The sequence below is a fragment of the Neomonachus schauinslandi genome, chromosome 2, assembly GCF_002201575.2.
Source record: "Neomonachus schauinslandi chromosome 2, ASM220157v2, whole genome shotgun sequence".
NCBI classification, from domain to species: Eukaryota; Metazoa; Chordata; class Mammalia; order Carnivora; family Phocidae; genus Neomonachus; species Neomonachus schauinslandi.
Window position 1 is genome coordinate 87,029,351 of NC_058404.1, and position 10,674 is coordinate 87,040,024.

Sequence of the window (10,674 nt, forward strand, 5' to 3'; positions counted from 1 at the left end):
ATTATACTGCATCTTATTTATTAATGACTCACTATTAAGCTTAAACTTAATATCTCCAGAGGTTCTCAGGTCTCTATTTTTGCAGGTCATTGCTCTTTTTCTCTTTGCAGGATTGAGTGCTGAGAAGGTTTCAAGCTTGGGGCTTAAGGTAAATGGGTCTTGATGGTGTGATTACCCACGACACAGTTCATTACCACTAATGGAGTCACCCATGCAGCCAAAGAGAGAAAGGAGGGCCTGCAAAATAGTGAACTAATAGGCAATAAATTATTACACCAGGGGAAGGCAATCATACGTAAGGGCAGTAAGTGACCAGAGCCCAATAGAAGGGTACATACTCTTTATTTTGCTTGAAACATGTGTCTCCTTTAGGTTCTTTTTCAGAAGGACAGACCTCATTTTCAAACCAAAAAAGTTGTTTTCATTTCTTCTTTTGATCAGTGTAGATATGGCAAGAGATACAAAATAATCAAGGCAAAAATTGAATTTACTCCTCATAATGCTGTTTCCTATTGTCCTCATTTCCTTGTCGGTTTCTTCCAAGTTGAAAATTATACTTGATTCCTTACATTCAAGATTTCAGTGACACAGATTGAAAATTTACATTGTGAGGGGATAAGAATTCACTGGCTTCTCCCACATGGGGAAAAATATATCCTAACTTGCATACGTTCTTAATATGGGTTTGAGAGAGAAATTTAATTATCAACAACAAAACCCCATAAACTACAATGTCTGTGAGACCTTGGTCTCTGTCATTCAGGAATCTCTCCCTCAGAGTACTCGGAGCCCCATTCCCTTGAGCAGACAAGTTTTCTGCCCCCAGATCCTGAGAGCTCTCTAGCAATTGTCTTCCCTGCCAGAGCTACCCTCTTTTGGACTCTAGTCCCAACAACTCCAAAGTAACCCCTTCTTGATTTTTACCTCAAGTAACAAAAAATTCTTAATGAACCTCTTCTGATTCATAAAAAAGAGAGCTTCCCTGTTGCTCCAGAGCTCAGCTGAGATGCCGAAGCCCCTATCCATCCCTGAAATTAGAAAAACCAGTATCTTTCATCCAGGTAATTACATTTTCCAGCTTCTCACTTATGCTCAGCCAAGAGTCATCCTCACTCGTTCAAGGCAAACCACCATCCATGATGGTTCCAGTTTGAATATCTTGGGCTATATACATATCACTTTGTTGTTGTTGGGGGGTGGTAAATGGCTTGGTCAGGAATGGGACTATGTATGTCCTTTTGCATTTTTGTTTAATACTTTGAATATATATATTTTAGAACTTTTTATTTTAAAATGGTTTTAGAGTTACAGAAAAGTTGTAAAAATGTACAGGAAGTTCCTATTTATCCCTTCCCCAGTTTTCCCTATTAATATTTTACATTACTGTGGTACATTTGTCACAACTAAAGGGCCAAAATTAATATATTATTAACTTTACTCCACACTTTATTTGAATTTGACTAATTTTTCCCAATGTTTGTTTTCTATTTCAGATGCACTTTATATTTAGTTGTCATGCCTCCCTAGCTTTCTGTGACAGTTTCTCTGACTTCTCTGTTTGTGAGGACCTAGACATCTTTGAGGAGTACTTTTCAGATATTCTGTATACTGTCTATCAATTTAGATTTGTCTAAAGTTTGCCTTATGATTAGCCTAGGGTTATATGTTCTTGGAGGAGGACCGCAGAGGTGAAGCAGCATTCTCATCACGTCATATCAAGTATACATGCCATCAGCATGACTTATTGATGGTTTCACCTTGATCATCTCGCTAGGAAAGTGTTGCCAGGTTTCTCCCCTGTAAGGTTACTCTTCCTCCTCTCTGCCTTTTCCATACTCTTTGGAAGAAAGTAAGTGTAGCCCATATTCAAGTTTAGGGACTTAAGCTCTACATAAATTATTCTGAATTCTTCTGTAAGAAAGATTTTTCACTCCCCCCACAATTTATTTATTTGCTCAGTAATTTATTTTTATCAACATCATTATGTTTTATTCACCCTTGAGTGCCTAAGCAACGTCTGCATGTAGTGACAGCTCAATTAATAAATCTTTTCCCCCCCTTTTTTTTTCAAGTTTTTATTTAAATTCCAGCTAGGTAACAGACAGTGCAATATTTGTTTCAGGTGTACGATTTAGTGATTCATCACTTACATACGATACCCAGTGCTCATCACAGCAACACAGGTTTGGAAGGAACCCAAATGTTCTCTGACAACTTCAACATTAAATCAATGCAAAAATTCTAGTCCCTCTGGTTTTTTTGGTTTTTTGTTTTGTTTTTTTTTACATCTATAAAAATGGGAAAGAAAAGTTTACCCTGTGGAACTGTAAGATAGTGGTTAATGCGAGTACAGGTCCTGAAACAGAAAGTGTTCTGGTAACAGTGGTTAATCTTAGCTTCTAGAAATGTTTATTATCCCCTTCAGAAGTTAGTCTATGAGAACAAAATTCTCAAACATCATTGTGGGCTACATATATAATTCAGATGCTTCTCCTTTTAAGAAACTGGGAATCAAACTATAGATTGATGTTCAATTTATACTTGTAAAATACTTACATTTTTCTCTAATGGAAAAACAAATTCACTATTTATAAGGTTCTGTTGATTTAATTTTTCTACCTTGTAAAGACTTGACCCATAGAATTTTTTGTTGTTGTTCTCCTATAGTTTGAATACTAAAAAGGGTAAAATTGTAAATAGCTTTCTTTTGGTGATATTAAAAAACCTTTTCCTCCTTATAGTAGAATAATAAAATTATAAAGATTCAATAAAAGGGTTGTGCAGAAATAGTATTTACTGTGTTTAAACACAAGGTTTTTTGTTTGCAGGAATTCTAGTTGTAGTTTTGCAATAAATTAATGCTGAAGCTATCAGAGAATATTTGGGTTCCTTCTGACCCTGTGGTTTTTTTCATTTATTGAGGATTTATTAATTAAGCTACCACTACATGTGGGCATTGCTTTAGGTGCTCAGGATATAGCGGTGAATAAAACAGATACCGATTCCTGCTCGAATGACAATAAATAGACAACAAAAATGTTAAAAACTTGTATATCCTATATTAGGTGATGGTAAGAGCTATGGAGGAAGGCTAAGAGAAACAAGAAATGTTGTGTAGGCTTGAAGGCAGTGAGGGACTGAGACATCCCGAACCCAGGGAGAAAAGCATTCCACATAGAAGAAGTAGCAAATGCAAAGGCTCTGAGACGGAAGAGAAAAGGAAGTATTTCAGGAACAGCCAGAAAGCTAGTATACGTGAGATGAGAGCAGACCTTTGGCTATGGGTATTTAGTATTCACGGCCAAACTAAGACAGAGTTAAATTTAAAAACTCATGGTTTAAAAATAAGTCAGAGTTAAAGAGAAAACTGAAGTACGGATAGGTCATCCAGTACCTTTAACCTTCAAGACCTTTACTTATTCTGTAAATATGCCTCCTTTCCTAACAGAATAGGTATACTAGAATATTGGAGTTCCCTCTGAGAGGGCATTCTCATTGCCTTTGCTTAGGAATGAGATTTTGCTTGGTGTTGCTACTAAGATTTGATTACAGCCTTTAAGCTTTATGAAGGGTTTATAAGGGCTTTTTCTTCCGTATATTTTATTTATGTGGTATCATTGGCCACAGCCTTCTTCCAATATGGTGGACAGATTGCCTTACTTTAATCAGATTAACTGAGACCAGGTCAATTCTCAATATCAGAAACAATTTTATGAATACTAATATGCTCCCAAGAAATATATTCTTCAATATTTATGAAAATAATAAAAAAACCTGATGGTCATGACTCTTGCTTGGAGTAAATTTAATGCTTTAAGTATTTTGGTTTAAAAAAAACTTTAAATTTTTTTCTCAAACTATTCACATATGACAAGTATAAGCATCTTAGGTAAAATCAGATATGTTATCCTTTATCCCCAATTCAGGGTTCACAGAAGCCTGTGTTTTCATTGGAACAGGCAGTCAGATTTCAACTGTGAGGGAATATTGTTTTGTACTTTGTGGAATCTACAGGGAGACAATGTTTAGATGGGTTATGCCTGCTGGGAGCCCTACTGTCTTCCCTGTGGATTTCAGACACCCAGAGGGGAGCCTGCTTTGTGGATAATAATCACCCTGTTTGGATTGGAACAGTATGGCCCATGTCAGTGTGTGTGTGTGTGTGTGTGTGTGTAATTGAATTTTAATTTAGGTCAATAGCTTTTGTTGGCTTTAGGGTAAGACGACTTCTTATGTCTTTGGAAATATTGATAATCAAATATTTTAAAATGACATTGCATTGCTGAGGCTAGGTCAGAACTAGGTCAATTTGTTTTTTATCTAAAATATTGTTTTAAAAGATAATTCTGTCTCATCAATAGAGTTTCTTATGTTTTTCAGATAATTTCTAAAAATGGAAACATAAAAAGTTAATAAATTTTGAAAAAGAGAAACAGTTGTCCTAAAGTAAATATTTTTCAGTAAAAGAGATAGTTTTTACCTTTTCCTAAAATGCAAACATTCTAGGATAGCATGTTTTTGCATGTGCTTTGCAGGCAAATTGGGTCTCTGGGGGAACAAAAAGCTCTGATTTGTAGCATTTACTGATTTCCATGTTGGAGATGCTTCCACTATGGCCAATTTCAAGCTACCAACAATTTAACAACTGGCTCACAAAATTCTGAAAATTTCGCAGTCAGCTTTAGGGAGTCCATAAGAGTAGGTTCCAGCACACCCATAAACTACTTGTTCTTTTCTCTGGAAAGATGAATATGGGACCTACGTTGGTTAATTTTAGAGCTGTTCAAATTTTCTTCTTTCAACTTATTTTTATTACTCTTCTGGTTTTGGTCAGTTTTTGTTAATTTAGGAGGGAAGGGAAATATTCTTCTGCCTGTATGGGAACTGAATGAAGTAATGAAGCAGTTGTGACCTTTGGATTGTCCAACAACTTGTTACATTAATTGCCATTTGTCTAAGGGCACAGATGATATCATCTTGATATTTCCCCTAGTTCTTCTCTTGACTTCCAAGAAATTTCCTCTTTCACTAGGCTGAGACTCATAGCATTAATAGAGGACAGTTTCAATTAAACAGAAAAAACAAACATTAACCAAATTTGGAACTCAGATGCAGTATGTTAATCCTAATATGCCATCATTTGCAAAAAGTATCTTTGACTTATTAATACTTCTTGTGGGAAATAAACTACATTAAACATACCTATCATTTATAAAATGTATTCTCCTTAGAAAGGGGTGTGTGTGTGTGTGTGTGTGTGTGTGTGAAAGAGAGAGAGAGAGAATTAAGAGTGTATATCTTGGAATTAAGGAAATGTGGGTGGTAATGTTATATGAATACTTCTAAAAGCTTTGGTGTGGTGTGAATAGAACTATCCAAGGACTACTTTCATTGAAACTCTTATGTCACAACATTTGTGGGTAATGTGTGGACTCCAAACTTTTCTGCTATCTCCCATCATAAAATGAGCTTTGGAACAATTTTCCTGTTCTTACCTGTCTTTAAAAATGTCTTGTACTCTTTTGATTTAAATCGCTAAACAAAGCGGATGCTCTAACTTAGAAGCTCATGAAAGCTCTGACACCACCTTGATTGTACTATCATCTGAACCAGAACCACACAATTATATGCCAAGAATTGGCATTATTACTTTTAAGGTAAGAACAACAGATGAAGAATTTACACTGGAAAATCTGTATCCCCTCCCTCTTTTTTATAGTAATTGGATTTTTGTGTGATATGTTTTAAATTCCAAGATTTTTTCTACCTCTCTGTCTCTATCTTTATTTTTTAATATCTATCTCTCTATCTCTATTGATTGAACAATTAATCAATTGATCTATTATAGTATTTAAGGTAAATGAAAAAAACAGAATTATAAATTGAAAGTCCAAAGCATAGAAACAATATTGTTGTTCTTTTCTGGGGGGAGGTTCCTTTTTTTTAAATTTAAATTCAATTAACATATAGTGTATGATTAGTTTCAGAGGTAGAGTTCAGTGATTCATCAATTGCATAGAACACCCAGTGCTCATTACATCACCTGCCCTCCTTCATGCCCATCACCCAGTTACCCCATCCCCCCCCCCCTTGCCTCCACAAACCCTCAGTTTCTTTTCAGTGCTTAAGACTCTCTTATGGTTTGTCTCACTCTCTGATTTCATTGTTTTATTCTTCCCAGGTTTGTTTTTTACTAACCAGAATCATGCTGTATGTATTGTTCTTTGATGTGCTTGTTGGAGATGTTCTCAGCCTAGAATACTCCTTTTAACCATTCTATATTCCATAGATATAGCGTTACTGTTTGGGTTGCTTCATTCTGCTGTATAATTATGCCCACTTTTGTGCACATACTTGAGCACAGGGGCTGGAATTTGAAGGGAATAGTGCCAGTTTGAGCCCCTGGCAATCTGAGGTGAAGGCGTGTTGACTTGGCATTGAGCAGGTGGCAGGCTGTGCATGCTGACTTGGGCAGGAGGGGGGCTGGACTGGGAATTTGGGACCCATGGACCGATGGCATCATGTGTGACAGGGACATGGCTGGTCTTGCTTTTAACTTTTGTTTTTCTGGGAAACTCTCTCCTTCTATTCTAAATGAAAGGCTTGCTGGATAAAGTATTCTTGGCTGTAGATTTTTTCTTCTTAGCAGTTGGAATTGATCATGCCGCTGCCTTCTGGCCTGCAGAGTTTCTGCTGAAAGACCTACTGATAGCTGTATGGGGCTTCCCTTGTATGTCACTGCTTTCCTTTCTCTTGCTGCTTTTAAAATTCTCTATCACTACTTTTGGTCATCTTATTTACCTGATGTCTTGGTGCAGACCTCTTTGGGTTGGTTTTGTTGGGGCCTCTCTGTGCCTTCTGGATCTGGATTTCTCTTTCCTTCCCCAGATTCAGGAAGTTTTTAGCTATTATTTCTTCAGACAAATCTTCTGCCCCCTTTTCTTGCTCTTCTCCTTCTGGGTTTCCTATCATGCGACTGTTATACTTGACAGTGTCGTCACTGAGTTCCCTGGGTCTCTTCTCATTTTGCATATTTTTTTCCCCTCTCATCTGCTCAGCTTGATTACTTTCCATTACTCGGTCCTCTAGGTGGCTGATCCATTCTTCTACTTCCTCTTGTTTGCTATTTATTCCAGGAGGTCTTTTGTTGGGGTTAATGTAGAGCATGAAATCAGCCATAATACCTGGCTTGCTAAAATGTAACACGGAGGCCGCTGAGGGCAAGGGAAGGTTTCAGAGAAGGGCGTGGACCTTTGGAATGCCGGGGCCCGTGTGACCACTCTACCGTTGGAATGCCGAGGGGAGTTGCCTTCCCCGAAGCTTTCTCAGTCCAAACAGGCACCCTGTGATCTAAGAGATGTGTGCGTTGTCCTTTAGGCTATGTGTAGCAGAACACGCAGATTAGCATATTGTATCTTTCCCATAGACAGATCCTCCCAGTTTCAGTCAGACCCCTTTTCACACATTACGTGCTTGAGACACAGTGATAAGGATTTGTGGTTATCCTGAAGGACCAATAAAAGCAGGAGCAAAGAAGAGCAAAGACCCCCTTGCCTTCTCTTCTCTTTCACAGTAAAGTTTGGAGTAATCTTTCATCCGTTGGTGCAGGGATTCCCGGCAAGTGGTGACCCTGATGTGATCCTCTTGCAACGGACACCGTACAGACCGCCCCCCCCCACCCCAAAACGAAAAGTCTGCACACAGTAAGTTGGCATTGGCTCACGGCTGAGTTTGGGGAAGTTTCAGGCTTGGGTGTTTTTACAGAATTAAAAGTTCTCTAAGAACTGCAGATAGGGGGCAAAGCCTCTCTCTCAAACAGAGACAATATGTTAAGGTTTTAAAGCAATTTTTTTTTTTTTAAAGATTTTATTTATTTATTTGACAGAGAGAGACACAGCGAGAGAGGGAACACAAGCAGGGGGAGTGGGAGAGGGAGAAGCAGGCTCCCTGCAGAGCAGGGAGCCTGATGCGGACTCGATCCCAGGACCCTGGGATCATGACCTGAGCCGAAGGCAGTCGCTTAACCAACTGAGCCACCCAGGCGCCCGGTTTTAAAGCAACTTTTACAGGCTAACAGTGCTACTATAAATGAGAAACGCTCCTTAAGGTGAGTGGGGCTTCTGTAACGGAGGACCAACTTCACGGTTTGTTAGAGGTCGTTATTGAACAGAACCCGTGGTTCCCTGACTGAGGAACTTTAGATTTACAAGTATGGGAAAGAATTGGAAAGAACTTGAAATGTTGCCATAAACAAGGTAAAAAGATGTCCCTTGCTTCACTTACTATGTGGGGTCTAGTCAGGTCTGCCCTGGCCCCTTTACATACTGATGACGCCTCAAACATCTTTAAAGAAAAAGAAGGGGAACCTATGACTCCTTCAGCTCCCCAGATTAGCTCTTTAACTCCTCAAGTTAGATCCAACAAAGGGGAAGAACTCCCTCCTCCACCCCCCGACTAGGAACTTCCACCACCTTCTCCCCCTTTCACCCCTCACTTAGTCAGTCGATCCTTACTGGGGGCTACAACTGGCAAGCAATACTTAGAGGGGACCGTTTCCTAGGGAAGTTGGCTGTAAAGACTATATGTGTTGGAATGTTGCTTAGACCATGATAGATTTCTATCTTTACTGTTTTCCGTCAATGTCCTCTACTAACTGCTTAATCTACAAACTTGGAAAATGTCCCCATGTAAAACTTCTAGTGTTTTTCCGTGGGTTAAAAATGGCATGACCTTCAAAGCAAGATAAAATAAGGCATGACCTTCACAGCACAACCTTCAAGGCACACCGGCACCGATCGTAGTCTAGAATGCAATGGGGACACAGAGAGGAGGGCAGGCCTCCCTCCTGCAAGAACCTATATCAGTGGTGGTGGTCATAGCGATTTTGGTCGGGGGTCGCTTTGACACGAGGAATCTCTGACATCCTCGTGGGGTGCCACCCAGAAGTCAGGGGGATTTTCTAGGTAATGAACCTTCTCTTTTGTTCAGTTTCCAAGGACTCGCCCTTGGGGTGCCTTTTAACCCACTGGAAACAATCCAGATTGCAAAATTTAGGAAAGGATTGATCTCCTGTAACACTGCATGGCCTCAGTGGGATCTATCAGTTAGATCTCTTCAGTAGGAAAAGGCAAATGGACCTAGGGTACCTTCATTGCTCGTACCTAGGCCTTCATTGCTCTATACCAGCACCCAAATGGCCTCTTGAAGAACATATTTGGCTAGTGAACTCCCTCCTGACATATTGGATGATAATTATCTAAATAGGTCTCCTCTGAGTAAACCCAGGTTACTGGAGGAAACACAGGCCATCCCAGACAAAGGGGACTCTTGTCTCTCTCACTGTTCTTAATAGATGTGGGAGCTTCTCCCTTACTCATTTCCCAGGTTAATAGCTATAATTGGAGCCAACTGTGGTTATTCTGCCTCGGGACAGGGACTAAGGAGTATTCCCAAGCAGCTGCCAAAACTCCCTTTGTTTCTGTCTTCTCTGGCCTGACATAAGAGTACCTATTCCTCCTTGTTGGCGGGAAAACACCTCTGTTTTCCTCTGTTGGAGCTCATGAACTCTAGAACTGGGAACCCTTTCTCTGCCTTTTGGCAACACTTTGCCTCTTCTGTTTTCCCCTCCTCCTTCTCTTTCTGCACCACTTTGGGTGTGGCCTGCATAACTGGCTTCTAGACCATTCTCAGTGCCTCAGGAACCATGGTTTCTCCTACCCCCACCATCCCAAGGAGCAAGAAGAGCACCCCCTGGACCTAACACCACCCACTCTAGAATTCCCCACCAGTGTCTCAGGTAAAAATTGACAATGGGGAGGATCCAGGTAGAACATAATTAGGTACTTAAACTACGTTAAGTTTGTCAGTTTAAGATAGACATGTCAGGTTATCAGCATTAAACGTAAAACTTTTATTCTGTCGAGGCTTACTAAAGGTCAAATAAGCTCATGTTATCTCTGTTGCAGTTTGTTAGCAAAAAAGATGATTCAAAAATTTGCCATGTAAAGAATTCTGGTGTAACAGTTTACAGTTGGTTACTACTTAGTCTTCACTGGAGACTAAGATTTCTAAGAGCGCAAAATTCGGCAACTCAGTGTGTAGGAAAGTAGGAGATATGTAAGAGAGATATAAGGAATGGAAATACATTTTTGTTGAAGGTAAAAGAAGGTAATTTTGTCCTAAATGAGATTGGATGTTTGGAGAGAAATGCTTGGGACAAAATCTGAATGCTAAAGAAAATTGTAAAAAGTTTGTGAAGGAATCTTTGGAAAGGAATTTTAGTTGTGGTCAGGACAGACTAAGATTAAAATGAAGAGATTTTAAAGGTATAGTAGTATAAGATTGAAATTCTCTCTCTATTCAGAAGACAAAAGTTTTCTTGAATCATTGGTCTGCTCTTGATAAGAAAATGTAAACAAAGGTTTTTTTCTCTTTGCCTGTCCAGAAAACCAGTTTCTATGTTTTGCCTCTATCAAGTCTTTGACGATCCCTAATCCTATTTACGCATGTGCTTGAAACCTTTCTAAGGTTTTAACAAACGTCCCCAAGATTTAAATCATGAACAAAGTCTCATTGACTAATTAGGCTTGTTTGTTTGGTATGTTACCTTCTGGTATAAGGTCATCAACACTCGATATTCTGGCTATAAAGAATTCTCAGATCATTAACAATGTC